Below are 13,308 nucleotides of genomic sequence, written 5' to 3'. Positions count from 1 at the left end.
CTGCTGCTCTTGGCACATATTACTGTAAACCAACGAGTTTACAGAATCTGTCCAAACACAAAGAAGACACAGAGCGCTGCCACTGTCTCTATGCTCCTTGATTAAGATTTAATATATTTTCTTCCCTGGGCACAAATTTGCTCTTTAGTGCACTATTTCCAGCAAATGATTGACTCAATTTTTGTCATTCACATTTGTAAATGGAAAGAAAATGTCTAAGGCTCTTAGTAGAAAAGGAAGATTAAGAGCGTCAGAATTCCTCTGATCCACTGACTTTAGCTAAGCAAATCTTTTTAAAGCAGCTCAAATAATGTGAGCATTTTACAAATGAGCTTTAAACATCCTTAATCTAAATTGCTCTTAACTTCTGAATACCTAGAAGACTACTATCTGCAGCTTGAATATAAACATTCATGCCAGACTAATACAGAAAAATCTAGGGCAAATCCATGATTAATATTTTTCTCCAGTTTGCAATATTCAGCTCTGTTTCAGCAATGGGCTCAATGAATGCTGCTGTAATAATTTAGATATGAAATTTATTTCATCCTTGCATCCTTGCCATCATTTTCATCAGAATTGTCACTGTCAGTTACATCTTCCATTCATTACTTCAGTTCTATCTGTACTCATTTCACAACAGAAAAAATACATCATTGAACTCATCACATTTCCCAAACCTAAAAGTAAGGAGAGGAAATCCTTTCCTCTGCAAAGAACTACCAACACGAGAGGGTCCAACCCAGCTGGGAGAGTGAAGGACAGTGGGATGAATTGATTCTTGGAAGTTACAGCCACACTGCAGTTTAATTTTCTGTAAACTAAAGGGTGCTTTACTCCTTCTGGATATCCTTAAATATTTTACCACATTCACTCAAACCACTGAGAAAATCCAAATGTATATTCCTTGTAATTGCATCTATTTTGGTTTTTAGAAGAAAAAGCAGTTGAACTTCAGTGTCTTATAACCATTTTGTCAGATCATATGATGTTAAATCTGCTTCCTGGGGAAAACAATTCTAATTTACACATAAGCACATTCACACCACCTCCATCTAGTAAACACATACACACAAACACACCCCCCACATATATATACCAAAACCAAACTCTCTGCCATTGAGTCCATTCCAACTCATAGCAACCCCCTTGGGATTCCAAGGTGGGAAATCTTTATGGAAATAGCTTGCACCATCTTCCTTCCGCAGAACAGCTGGTAGGTTTGGATAGCTAACCTTCTGTTAAGTAGTCAAATGCCTTAGGCACTGCACCACCAGAGCTTCTTATATGTTATATATGTCATATATAACACATTATAAACACTTGCATTATATATTTGTCAAGCAAATACTTTTGGTTTAAGAAATAAGATTTACATATAAAATGTAATATGATTTAAAGGAAAACAAAAAAGCATACCTTAATTAAAGATTAAGCAAATTTAAGCAAATTGCTTATAAATGGTAGAGGCAGAGAAGCTTAAATAAACCTGTGACTTAACATCTTATTTTTACTCAGTACTCATTTTTTTTTTTTAAACATAGGAGATTTAGTGGAATGCAGTATCAACCTGTAAGTTATACAGAACCAGAACACTCAGTGGATTACTTATCAAGATGTTTAACTTTGCTACTCACAGTCCCAAATTAACGCTTATTAACTTCAACCTGACAGTTTCATTTGAATAAGATTTATTGCTGGAATACGATGGCTCATATGATCAATTATAATTTGATTTTGATGATATTAGCCAATGGTAAGCAAAGCAATGGCTATTAGTCTATAGCACTGTTGTTGTTGTCGTTAGGGGCTGTCATGTTGGCTTTGACTCATAGCTACCCAATGAACAACAGAACAAAACACTGCCCAGTCATGCACTGTCCTCACAATCCTTGCTATATCTGAGCCCACTGTTGAAGCCATTGTGTCAATCCATGTCATTGAAGGTTTTCCTACTTTTCTCTGAACTTCCACTTTACCAAGCACAATATCCTTCTCCAGGGAATAGTTCCTTCTGACAACATCACCAAAGTAGGTGAGATGAAGTTTGGCCATTCTCGCTTTCAAGGAGCATTCAGGCTGCACTTCTTCCAGGACCGATCTGTTCCTTCTTCTGGCAATCCATGGTATTTTCAGTATTCTTGGCCATCACCACAACTCAAAAGCATCAACTCTTCTTTGGTCTTCCTTATTCATTGCCCAGCTTTCACATGCATGTGAGGTGACTGAAAATACCATGGCTTCAGTTAGCAGCGACTTACTCTTCATAGTGACATCTTTGCTCTTCAACACTCCAAAGAGTTCTTTTGCAGCAGATTTGCCCAGTGCAATACAATGTCTGATTTTTTGACTGCTGCTTCCACGGGTATTCATTGTGGATCCAAGTAAAATGAAATCCTTGACAACTTCAGTCTTTCCCCATTTATCATGATGCTGCTTATTGCTCCAGCTGTGAGGATTTTTGTTTTCTTCATGTTAAGGTGTAATCCATTCTGAAGGCTGTGGTCTTCAATCCTCATCAGTAAGTGTCACATGTCCTCATTACTTTCAGCAAGCTAGGTTGTATCATCTGCAAATTACAGGTGTCTTCCTCCAATCCTGATGCCATGATCTTCTTCATATAGTCCAGCTTCTCAGATTATGTGCTCAGCACACAGATTGAATAAGTATGGTGAAAGGATACAACCCTGATGAACACCCTTCCTGATTTTAAACTATGCAGTACCCCTTGTTCCGTTCGAACAGCCTCCTGGCCTATGTACAGGATCCTCATCAGTACAATTAAGTGTTCTGGACTTCCCATTCTTCTCAATGTTATTCATAATTTGTTATGATATACACAGTCAAATGCTTTTGCATAGTCAGTAAACACAAGTAAACATTTTTTTGGTATTCTTTGCTTTGAGCCAAGTTCCATCTGACATCAGCAATGATATCCTTCATCCCATGTCCTCTTCTGAATCCAGCTTGCATTTCTGGAAATTCTTTGTCACTATACTGCTGCAAACATTTTTGAATTATCCTCAGTAAAATTTTATTTGCGTGTGATATTAATGATATTGTTAGATAATTTCCACATTCTGTAATATCACCTTTCTTTGAATGTGATATATATCACATTTAATTTTTCACCAATTCCTTCAGTGCAGCTTGGACTTCTTCCTTCAGTACTGTTGGTCATTGATCATATCCTACCTCCTGAAATAGTTGAACTTCAACCAATTCGTTTTTGTATAGTGACTCTGTGTCTTCCATCAATCTTATTTTGATGTTTCCTGCATCATTCAATATTTTACTCATAGAATCTTTTAATATTGCAACTCAAGGCTTGAATTTTTTCTTCAGTTCTTTGAATTTGAGAAATGCTTAGCATGTTCTTCCCTTTTGGTTTTCTAACTCCAGGTCTTTGCACAGTTCGTTATGATAACTGACTTTGTCTTCTCGAACTACTCTTTCAAATCTGTTTAGCTCTTTTATCTTGTCGTTTCTTCCATTTACGTTAGACATTTTCCATTCAAGAGCAAGTTTCAGAGTTTCTTCTGACATCCATTGGTCCTTTCTTCCTTTCCTGTCTTTCTGATGACCTTTTGCTTTCTTCATGGATGATGTTCCCGATGTCATCCCACAATTCATCTGGTTTTTAGTTATTGATGTTCAATGTGTCAAAGCGATTCTTCAGATGGTCTTTAAATTCAGGGGGGATATAATCAAGGTCATATTTTGGCTCTCACAGACCTGTTTTAATTGTCTTCAGCTTCAATTTGAACCTGCATATGAGCAATTGATGGTCTGTTCCACGGTCAGCTCCTGGCCTTATTTTGGCTGAAGATATTAAGCTTTTCCATCACCTCCTTCCACAGATATAGTTGATCTGATTCCTGTGTTTTCTGTCTGGTGAGGCCCATTTGTATACCCATCATTTCTGTTGTTGAAAAAAGGTATTTGCAATGAATAAGTCGTTGGCCTTGCAAAACTCTATTATGTGATCTCTGGTGTCATTTCTATCACCAACACTGTATTTTCCAACTACCAGTGATTCTTTGTTTCCAATGTCTGCATTTCAATCACCAGTGATAAGCACTACATCTTGATTCCATGTTTGTTCAATTTCAGACTGCAGGAGTTGGTAAAAATCTTCAATTTTCTCATCTTTGGCTTTGGTGGTTTGTGTGTAAATTTGAATAATAGTAGTATGAACTGGTCTTCCTTGTAGGTGTATGGATATTATCCTATCACTGACAGCACTGTTTTTCAGGGCAGATCTTGAAACACTCTGTGACAGTGAGTACAACACCATTCCTCTTCAGTTTATCACTCTTAGCCTAGTAGATCATACGATTATCTGATTCAAAATGACCAAAACCAGTCCATTTCAGCTCACTAATGCCTAGGATAACAATCTTGATGTGTTCTATTCCATTTGAAAACTTCCAATTTCCCCACATTCATACTCTGTACTTTCCATGTTCTAATTATTAATGGGTGTTTGCAGCTGTTTCTTCTATACCATTACCATGACGCAAATTTAAAACAACATTCAGCTTTTGTTCTTCTTGCTAAACTGCTTCCAAATTAAAGAAGCAGATTTTGACTGAAGCCCCCTGTTCTAATTAGTTTCCTGCACTGGCTGGTGGGAAGCTGAGACACAGAGGCTGGAGCAGGTCAATGGGGAGAGGAAGACAGGGCAGCATCAGAGCCGTCACTGAGTCATCCCCAAGCCAGCATGGGGTTTCCAGTAAGTTCTGAAGGACTTTCTAGCAGCCCATTGTCCTGGAGTGGATTCCAACTTGTAATAGCACTGTAGGACAGCATAGAACTGGCCCCATAGAGTTTCCAAGGCTGTAAACCTTTACAGAAAAACACTGCCTCATCTTTCTCCCATAGAACAGCTAGTGGGTTCAAACCACTGACCTTTCGGTTAGCAGCCCAGCACTTAATCACTGTGCCATGTATACTGGCACAGCTTTCTAACAATAGAAATACCACACTTATTATGTAGTAAGTGGTCCTTCCTCATAATACTTTTCACAAGAGTGTCTGGTGAGCAGAAAAGTACTGGTACTTATACAACAATATAATTTCAAACCCACTAGCCACTCCTTGGAAGGAAGGTTGGGCAATCTACTTCCATAGTGATACCTCCTTGAAAACCCAAGGAGAGGTCACTGTGAGTTGGATCCAACTTAATGGCAATGAGTTTTAGGAGCTCTGGTAGCATAGTGCCTAACGCACTTGACTGCTAACCAGACAGGTGGTGGTTCAAACCCACCAGTCACTCCTCGGAAGGAAGGTTGGGCAATCTATTTCCATAGTGATACTGCCTCAGAAACCCAAAGAGGGGTTGCTATGAGTTGGGTCCAACTCGAAGGCAATGAGTTATAATTTCCGACAAAAGAGGTTCTGTATTTAAATACAGTCTTGAGAAATGTAAACCATTAGACCCTTTAGCCTTGACCTTTCCAACAAATAAATGCATCGTCTCTACCTTCTCACACTCTCCTTCCACTCCCATGTTCTGGGAACATTCAGTAAATGGAGAAAAACTCCGGAATCTCAGTGCAGGCTTTACTGTGATGCAGTAGCAATCCCCACCCCACCCCCGGCCCCGCCCAAGGCTCCTAAACTCTGTGGTTCAGCTTCAGCACTGGGCTCACCCTGGCTGCATCCCCTGCATAGAAACTGACATGGGAGAAGTGGAGCAAGTCCAGGATGCTAGGATGAGGAGACAGAGCGTGAAAGAAGCTGAGAAAGGAAAAGCCTATTGAAGAGAACATATTTGTGTAAGGAATACAAGGAACTGTGCAGTTAAAAATTATAAAAATAAGGTCTCTGGGTGGCACAGATGATTTGGACTTGGCTGGTAGCCAAAAGGTTAACAGTTCAAATCTCCAGTGGCACTGTAGGGGAAACAGGTCTGACAACATGCTGCCATAAGATGACAGGCAAGAAAGCCCTATAAGGCAGTTCTGCTCTGTAATATATAGGGTCATCTGGTGGTGCAGTATCTAAGGCATTTGATTGCTAACCAGAAAGCTGGTGGTTCAAATCCACCAGCCACTCCTGGGAAAGAAGGTTGGGCAATCTACTTCCATAGAGATACTGCCTCGGAAACTGAAGGAGGGGCCGCTATGAGTCAGATCTGACTCGACAGCAGTGAGTGAGAAGTCACAGATCAATCACAAAAACAAAGTCAACAGTAAAAACCATGAGAATAACGAAAGGGAGAGAAAAGGATAGTGCCAGTGTGGCGTGGGCACTAACAGTTAATATCTCAAAGCCAATAACGAGGACATCAGCTCCGTCAGTAGAAACATGACCCACTTATACCACAACCCTAAGATGGAAACTCTAACAGTGCCCATAGCCTATGGTTCTTCTCAGGATTACATGGGAAAGTAAGTATGCAGGTCAAACACAGCACATGCAGTGTGTGCTGAGCCCTGTTTGGTTTCTGTCTCTCTGTAAACAAGAATGGATGGTGCCAGTGCTCAACATGTCAGCTGCTAACCGAAACGTCTGAGGTTCAAGTTCACTCAGAAATGCCTTGGAAGAAAAGTCTGGAGACCTACTTCAGAAACGGTCGATTTCAGCTCTCAAGTTCCATTCTGTAGCTATGGGTTTCATTCTAACCCCAGGTACTGCTAACCCAAGGAGCTTTGGCAGTGCAGAGGTTAAAGCATATGGCTGTTAACCAAGAGGTCAATGGTTTGAGCCTACCAGCTGCTCCATGGGAGAAGGATGCAGCAATCTGCTTCTGTAAAGATTTGCAACCTTGGAAACCCTATAAGGCAGTTCTACTCTGCCCTATAGCATCACTAGGAGTTGGAATCAACTCCACAGCAGTGGATCTAGTCATTTCTAATCTACATGTTTTATGCTAAGAAGCATCTTACTAGTACCTAGTACCCCGCTGATGTCTACATCTAATAAATATCTGACAAATACCTGGGATTTGACTTTTCATTAATCTCTCTGGATGAGGGAAAGGAGGAGGGGAGATTAAGAAAAGAATGTTCTTGTCATTTGGAAGAGCCATTTACTAACTCTGTGGCGTGAGAAAGAGGGTCAGCAGATTATTCAAGGGTTAACACGGCCCTGTCACAGTTAAAAGCAGTCAGAGTTCTGTAAAATATGATGCTTGGACCTTGGCTGGGAGCACAGCAATTTCCATGATGGCATATTCATCAATATTTCCCTTCTCTTGAGCTACTTTCATTTTCATGTGAGTTCTTTTCAAAGTCAGAAACAACTGATGCATTGTCTTAGTTGCCCACAATTCATTTAGCCAACAGCTAAACGACGGAGCTGGGATGACTTATAGGGCTGGCTTAGTAAGGCTAACCAGTTTGAGGTGAATTTGCAACCCAAAACAATAAGCCTCTTTTGAAATTACCTTAAAAGCTTCTTCCCAAATTTTCAGTGGAAGAAATTCTCTTGAAGTGTACAATATGATCAACTCTTGAAGGATTCCACACCCTCTGAGAATTTTCATATTCCAAACAATCCCAAGGTTATAATAAGGTTCAAGTCAAGATTCTGTGATGTATACTGGCCCTTGCATTTTCAATTGGACACGTCCCTTATTTTTTAAAATGGAGGTGATATGAGGGTGAAAATGAAAATAACTGACTTTTCCAAGAATTCTAGAAACACGTGCATTATCACTTTGTAACCACGAGAGATATGCAAAGTGGGAAATGGAACGTGAAATACTTAGAGTAAGGAGGAGAGCTGAGTCAGAAGGCCCTGGCAGGCCTGGGATCCGACAGACACTGTTAATCCTGCTCTCTGATTACCAACACTCAGGGGCCCTCAAACATGCTAAGGCCTGTTTGTTGCCTGTCTCTCTGTAAACAGGAACAGGTGGTCCCTGGGTGGCACCAGTCGGCAGCTCGCTGAAAGGCTGCATGTTCAAGGTCACTCAGAGGCACCTTGGAACAAAAGTCTGGAGACCTACCTCAGAAAAGCCAGCCAGTGGAAACTACGGGGCACCGCTGTACTCTGACACTCGGGGGGTCACCACAAGTCAGAGCTGAATCCATGGCAACTGCTTTTCCTGGTAAATGGGAATAATTCTTCCTGTTACTTCTCGGACCTCCCCTGTGACCACCCTCCGTTAGTCAGCTCACTTCACTCCACACACTCCACCCTCCCTGTTGGTCGCCCAGGCTCATTCCTGCCTGAAGGGCCTCTGCGTGGAGGTCTCTCTTCCTGAGATGCACCCCCAGGACAGCATGCTCACTCTCACAAATGGCATGCCATGCTGAGCTCAGCCACCCCGCCCAGGAGGACTCGCTTGGTCAAAACTCCAACCCAGTGCTGTCCCCCCACCACCTCCGCACTTCCCACGGCCCTTGCTGCTCTGCTCCCCCTAGCGCTCCTCAGCAACACATTGTTGTTGTTGTTGTTATGTGCCCTCGAGTCAAACCCGACTCATAGCGACCCCTCCTTGGGTTTCCGAGGCAGTATCACTACGGAAGTAGGATTGCCCACACATTATGCTTTATTTATTTTTCATGTCTCTTTTCTGCCGTCCTCACGTGGATGCAAGCCTGCCAGGTGAGAGATGTGATGACTCACGTCCACGTGTGTGTCTCCAGCACTAAGAGCAGTGCCCGGCACCGAGCAGGTGCTTAACGAGCATCCACAGAGTGAACGGATGGAGGCATCTTCCCCACCAGCTTGTCCTGGCGATCAGAGGAGGTGCCGTGGGTAAAACTCACCAAATGGTGAAAGGCGGAATTTGCTACTTATTTTCATTTATCTTAACATTCTGTCTGAAGCAATAGCATGTAGATTGCAAAGACACCACAGGAAGCAATAATAAAATAATCAAATGGCAGTGAGTGATAAGAACTGTAAAGGACTTGGTATCATCAGAAGTTAAGTAAAACAAAAAGTTTTAGAAAATAGTTGAAGGATTAAATATATATCAACATATAAGTAGCCTGGGATCAGAGATTAAACCAGAGCCCTGGCTTCTCATCCAAAGCACTAAAATGCTGATGTGCGGCCCAGTGGGGAACGGGTGATGGAAAGAAGGAACCTGCATAACAGAATAAGGGGCCTGGAGACTGAGCGGGGGACAGAGAGGAGAAAGCGCTGCAGAACGAGTACCACTCACACTTGCACAAGATGGGATTTTCAGAGGCCGTTGACTCAGGCAACAGAGGTGCAGCCGAGAGTACCCTGCTGATAAATGGCATGAAACTAATAATTCCCGGTCCAGCCTTTCATGCACACAGATTGACTGGCCACGCCCTAAGTATGACACAGGGAAATGACACAGGGCTCAGCCCATCACCTACCAGGGGCTCACCTGCTTTTGGTTTGAACTTGTTCCAGGGAGAAAAGAGAATACAATGAACCAACAAGAGACAGCAAATCTCAAAATACAAACAAAACCTCCCCATGTTCACAGCAAAGGTCACATCCGCCGCAGAACTTCAGCTTCTCTGTGTAGCTCAAGGTGGAAGGGCCGGTGACAGATGTTGTGGCTGGTTTCTTACTGGGGACTTTAAGCTTGTGGCAAAGAGCACAGTTTACAGCCCTCGTGAGCACCATTTCTGATCCAAACACGGGATAAAATGTGGCGTTCAAGTACCTCCCAGGCCAGAGTAAACAGCATGTCAGGGCCTGCTCTGTACGTAACGGACCTGCACGTGAACGGTGCTTACAAGTGAATCTCAGTGCATGGAAATGAGTCTTGGGAAGTACCCAAAAATCGTTTTCCCAAACAAGGGACCCCAGAATGAGAGGACTGGCTGATTTTCTTCTCACAAAAGCATCACAGACATTTGTGGAAATGATCTATCGGAAACCTGCTTCATACTGGGAATGTATATACCTGATTCTTGGGCAACTGAGATTTACAAGAATTATGGAACTAGAACCATCCCAAGAGTGGTTTCCAGGTCCTTCAATGAGTTCCAGTCCTCGGGGAATAGGCCACATAGAAAGATAAAACCAGTCTTCTTCTTGCGACCAGTTCAAACTCATCCACTCATACCAAGAACTGATTTGCAATCAGCCACAATGATAAAAATTAAGTCTTTACATCTGGAGGTGTAGTATAGGTGTAAGACAACCTGGTGGCACAATTGCTAAGTGCCAGGCTATTAACCTAAAGGTTAACAGTTTGAACCCACCAGTAGCTCCACAGGAGAAAAGACCTGGCAATCTGTCCCCATATAGATCACAGCCTGGAAACACTACGGGGTAGTTTGACTTTGTCCTACAGGGTCGCTGAGTGGGAATCAGTTTGAAGCAGACAACGATGATAAGTCTGCGCTTGGAATTTTTGAAAGGGATGGAGGGAACAACAGGATAAAAGCAACAAACCCTTAGGGATTCCCTCTTCCTGCCACGCACGCTGCACACAGTCACTCAGTTCAATCCCAGAAACGCCCAGGAGGGAAAACTGAGGACGTTCCAGGAATGCTAGGTCTTGGCTCAGATTCTTGAGGACAAATCAGGGCTAGACTGTAGCTCACTGGCTGACATAACTCACAGTGCCCCCAAGCAGAATGGCAGAGTTGACAAGGCATGGCTGTAGTCAGAAGTTGTGGGTTAAAGTCCCAGATCCACCACTCAGTACCCATGTCCTTGGGGTGTACTTTAAACCTCACTCAGTTTCTTCATCTGTAAGATGAAACAAATACCCTTTCTTGCCTACCGCTTTCAGTACACAAAAAGAACAACACTGGTAAAGGTCCTATGGACTCCAATTTCATGCATATACGATTATTAATAGTAGTATTTTTAATTGACACTGTGTTTAACATTCAAACTACAAAGACTCAGATTCTGAAATGTTTAAAAATAAATATGTATGTGATAAGAAGCAGTCTATAGCTAAAAGAGCCCATGGACGCAGCAGTCAAGGAATGAGACATTTTATTGCACTGGGCAAATTTGCTGCAAAAGACCTATGTAGAGTGTTAAAGAACAAAGATGTCACTTTCAAGACCAAGGTGTCCCCTGACCCAAGCCATAAAATTTTCAATAGCGTCATACACATATGAAAGCTGGACAAAGAGTAAGGAAGACCAAAGAAGAATTGATGCGTTTGAATTGTGGCGCTGGAGAAGAATAATGAATATACCATGGACTGCCTTGGAAGGACAGACAGAATGCCCCTTAGAAGTGAAAATGGCCAGAGTTGTCTCATATACTTTGGTCATGGTGTCAGAGGGACCAGTCCCTAGAGAATGATATGCTTGGTAAAGCAGAAGGTCAGTGGAAAGAGGGAAGACCTCAGAAGATGGCTTGACACAGTGCCTGCCACAGTGGGCTCAAGCACAGCAAGGATTCTGAGGATGACGCAAGACCGGACAATGTTTCACTCTGTTGTACATGTTGCTATGAGTCCAAGTGGACTCAAAGTCACCTAACAACAACAGCAATAGCAGCAGCTGAAAGTGGGAAGTAACAAAAAACCCCCAAGAGACATAAAACAGCTTTAAGGCTATTGATTTTCTGTCCAGCTCCTTGAAATTTGCTGGAAAACGAAACAAAACACAACACTTGGTTGCATTTACTATATTGACTTTCTTGACCACATTGTTCTGAAACTCCTAATTGTCCTTACCACAGCACAGCAGGCAATAACCAGTTTTCACACATTCATTTCGGCCTCCCTTCCTTACCCACATTGGAAACATGCATATTTTTGTGGAGCTCTATCAACCCAACTTCCATCTTTCACCAGATGATACAAATGGCCACAGCCCATCACTGAACTTTTTATAGCCCAAGCCAAGTGTGTCTTCAGACTCCCAGCATTTGCTTTTATACCAAAACAAACCAAATCTATTGATGTCAAACTGTCCACAGCATCTTCACTGCAATGAGATAAGACAGACAATGTCATTTATACGCACCCACAGACATGTCTGCCATCTTGCACTGCAAACCTTGCATGGCAGAGCCTTGAATATGCATGCCATAATGTATCTACTGATGAGGTCCCCAAGGGTCTGCCTGGCAGTGGTTCAGTTTTCCTCTTTCCTATCTCCTGAGTGGCTAAGAGTGACCGGGGGCGGGGGGGGGGTTCTTCTCTGTGCTCAGGTTTGGTAAGTCTTACTCAGACTTGATGATTTCTGACCCAAAGCTCCTGGGACTGAGGACTTCTTGAGGACACTAATGTTGTCATTATTCCTGTCACCTCGCACCTTGCCTACTTTGCAGGAGGTACTGTTCTCCCTTCTAACGTTGATGACTTCACCTGGCCTGAGTAGCCTATAGTGGGAACCACTTACAACAAAGGAAAATCATCCTTCTCCTCCACACAAAAGGTCAATGTGTATCTGGAATTCAGATTATAAACGGGATTTAACCAAGCCTTCTCATCTGTATCAGAATGAAAGTCAGCATGGCATTCTGTAAATGTAACAAAGGAAACTGTTGCACCTTTCTACTGTTGACTTAACTGAAGATGTAAGCATTTCTCTCCCTGGAGCACCATAAGCTCAACAGCCTGCATCCCCTACCACTGCTAAGAGCAAGAATCAGAAGCCACCCTTCCAAGTCACCTTTAATAATGCAGGAAAGATGCAATCATCTGCTGGCAATGGCTGCTCCCATACACTGGGCACCAGACAGCATTCTCTGGCTCCAGAAGCTTCACATTTAGAATGGTAGTAAAAGGTGGAACAGTCTTGTGGCTTCAGACTCCCATCGTAGCTTAGCTAACCCCCACCCTTTCAATGTTACTGCAAACAGACTGTGTTGGATTGGGTTCTCTAGAGAAACACAAAAACCAGCAAAGTGTATACATATATTTATAGAGAGAGAAAGAGAGAGAGAGAGAGATTTATCTTAGGTAAATGGCTCACAAGCATGTAGAAGCCAACAAGTTCAAGCTGAAAAGTTCGTCTCTGGAGGGGGATGGGGCCCAGAGCCGCCTGGCTTTCGCACGCATGGCAGAGGAATTCAAGCCACAAAGTTCGTCTCTGGAGGGGGATGGGGCCCAGAGCTGCCTGGTTCCCGTAAGCACAACAAAGCCGAGAGAATCAAGCTGACATGCAGCATGCTGGTCGCTGTTCCCAACAAAGAATGAATCTGAAAACCTCCAGGGCAAGCAGGGAGCTGCTCGCTCCAGGAAGTATATAGTCCGGAATGCCGTTCTTCCAGCCTGTCCCTGGGACAGCATTGCAGGTAGGCCACACCCCTGGGGAAAACTCCCCTTGGGCAGACTAGCCGCTCAGAACCCAGTCATGTGATCCATCATGGGAACCACCACTCACAACTGGAGTCCAGCCAAGTTGACACATCTTCAACTATCACAGTCCACCTCTTGTCAACTTG

This window comes from Orycteropus afer, unplaced genomic scaffold (assembly GCF_000298275.1).
Source record: "Orycteropus afer afer isolate SDZICR_OR568_19922 unplaced genomic scaffold, OryAfe1.0 scaffold00135, whole genome shotgun sequence".
Lineage (NCBI taxonomy): Eukaryota > Metazoa > Chordata > Mammalia > Tubulidentata > Orycteropodidae > Orycteropus > Orycteropus afer.
The sequence above is the reverse complement of the archived record's forward strand: the minus strand, read 5'-3'. Positions refer to the sequence as shown.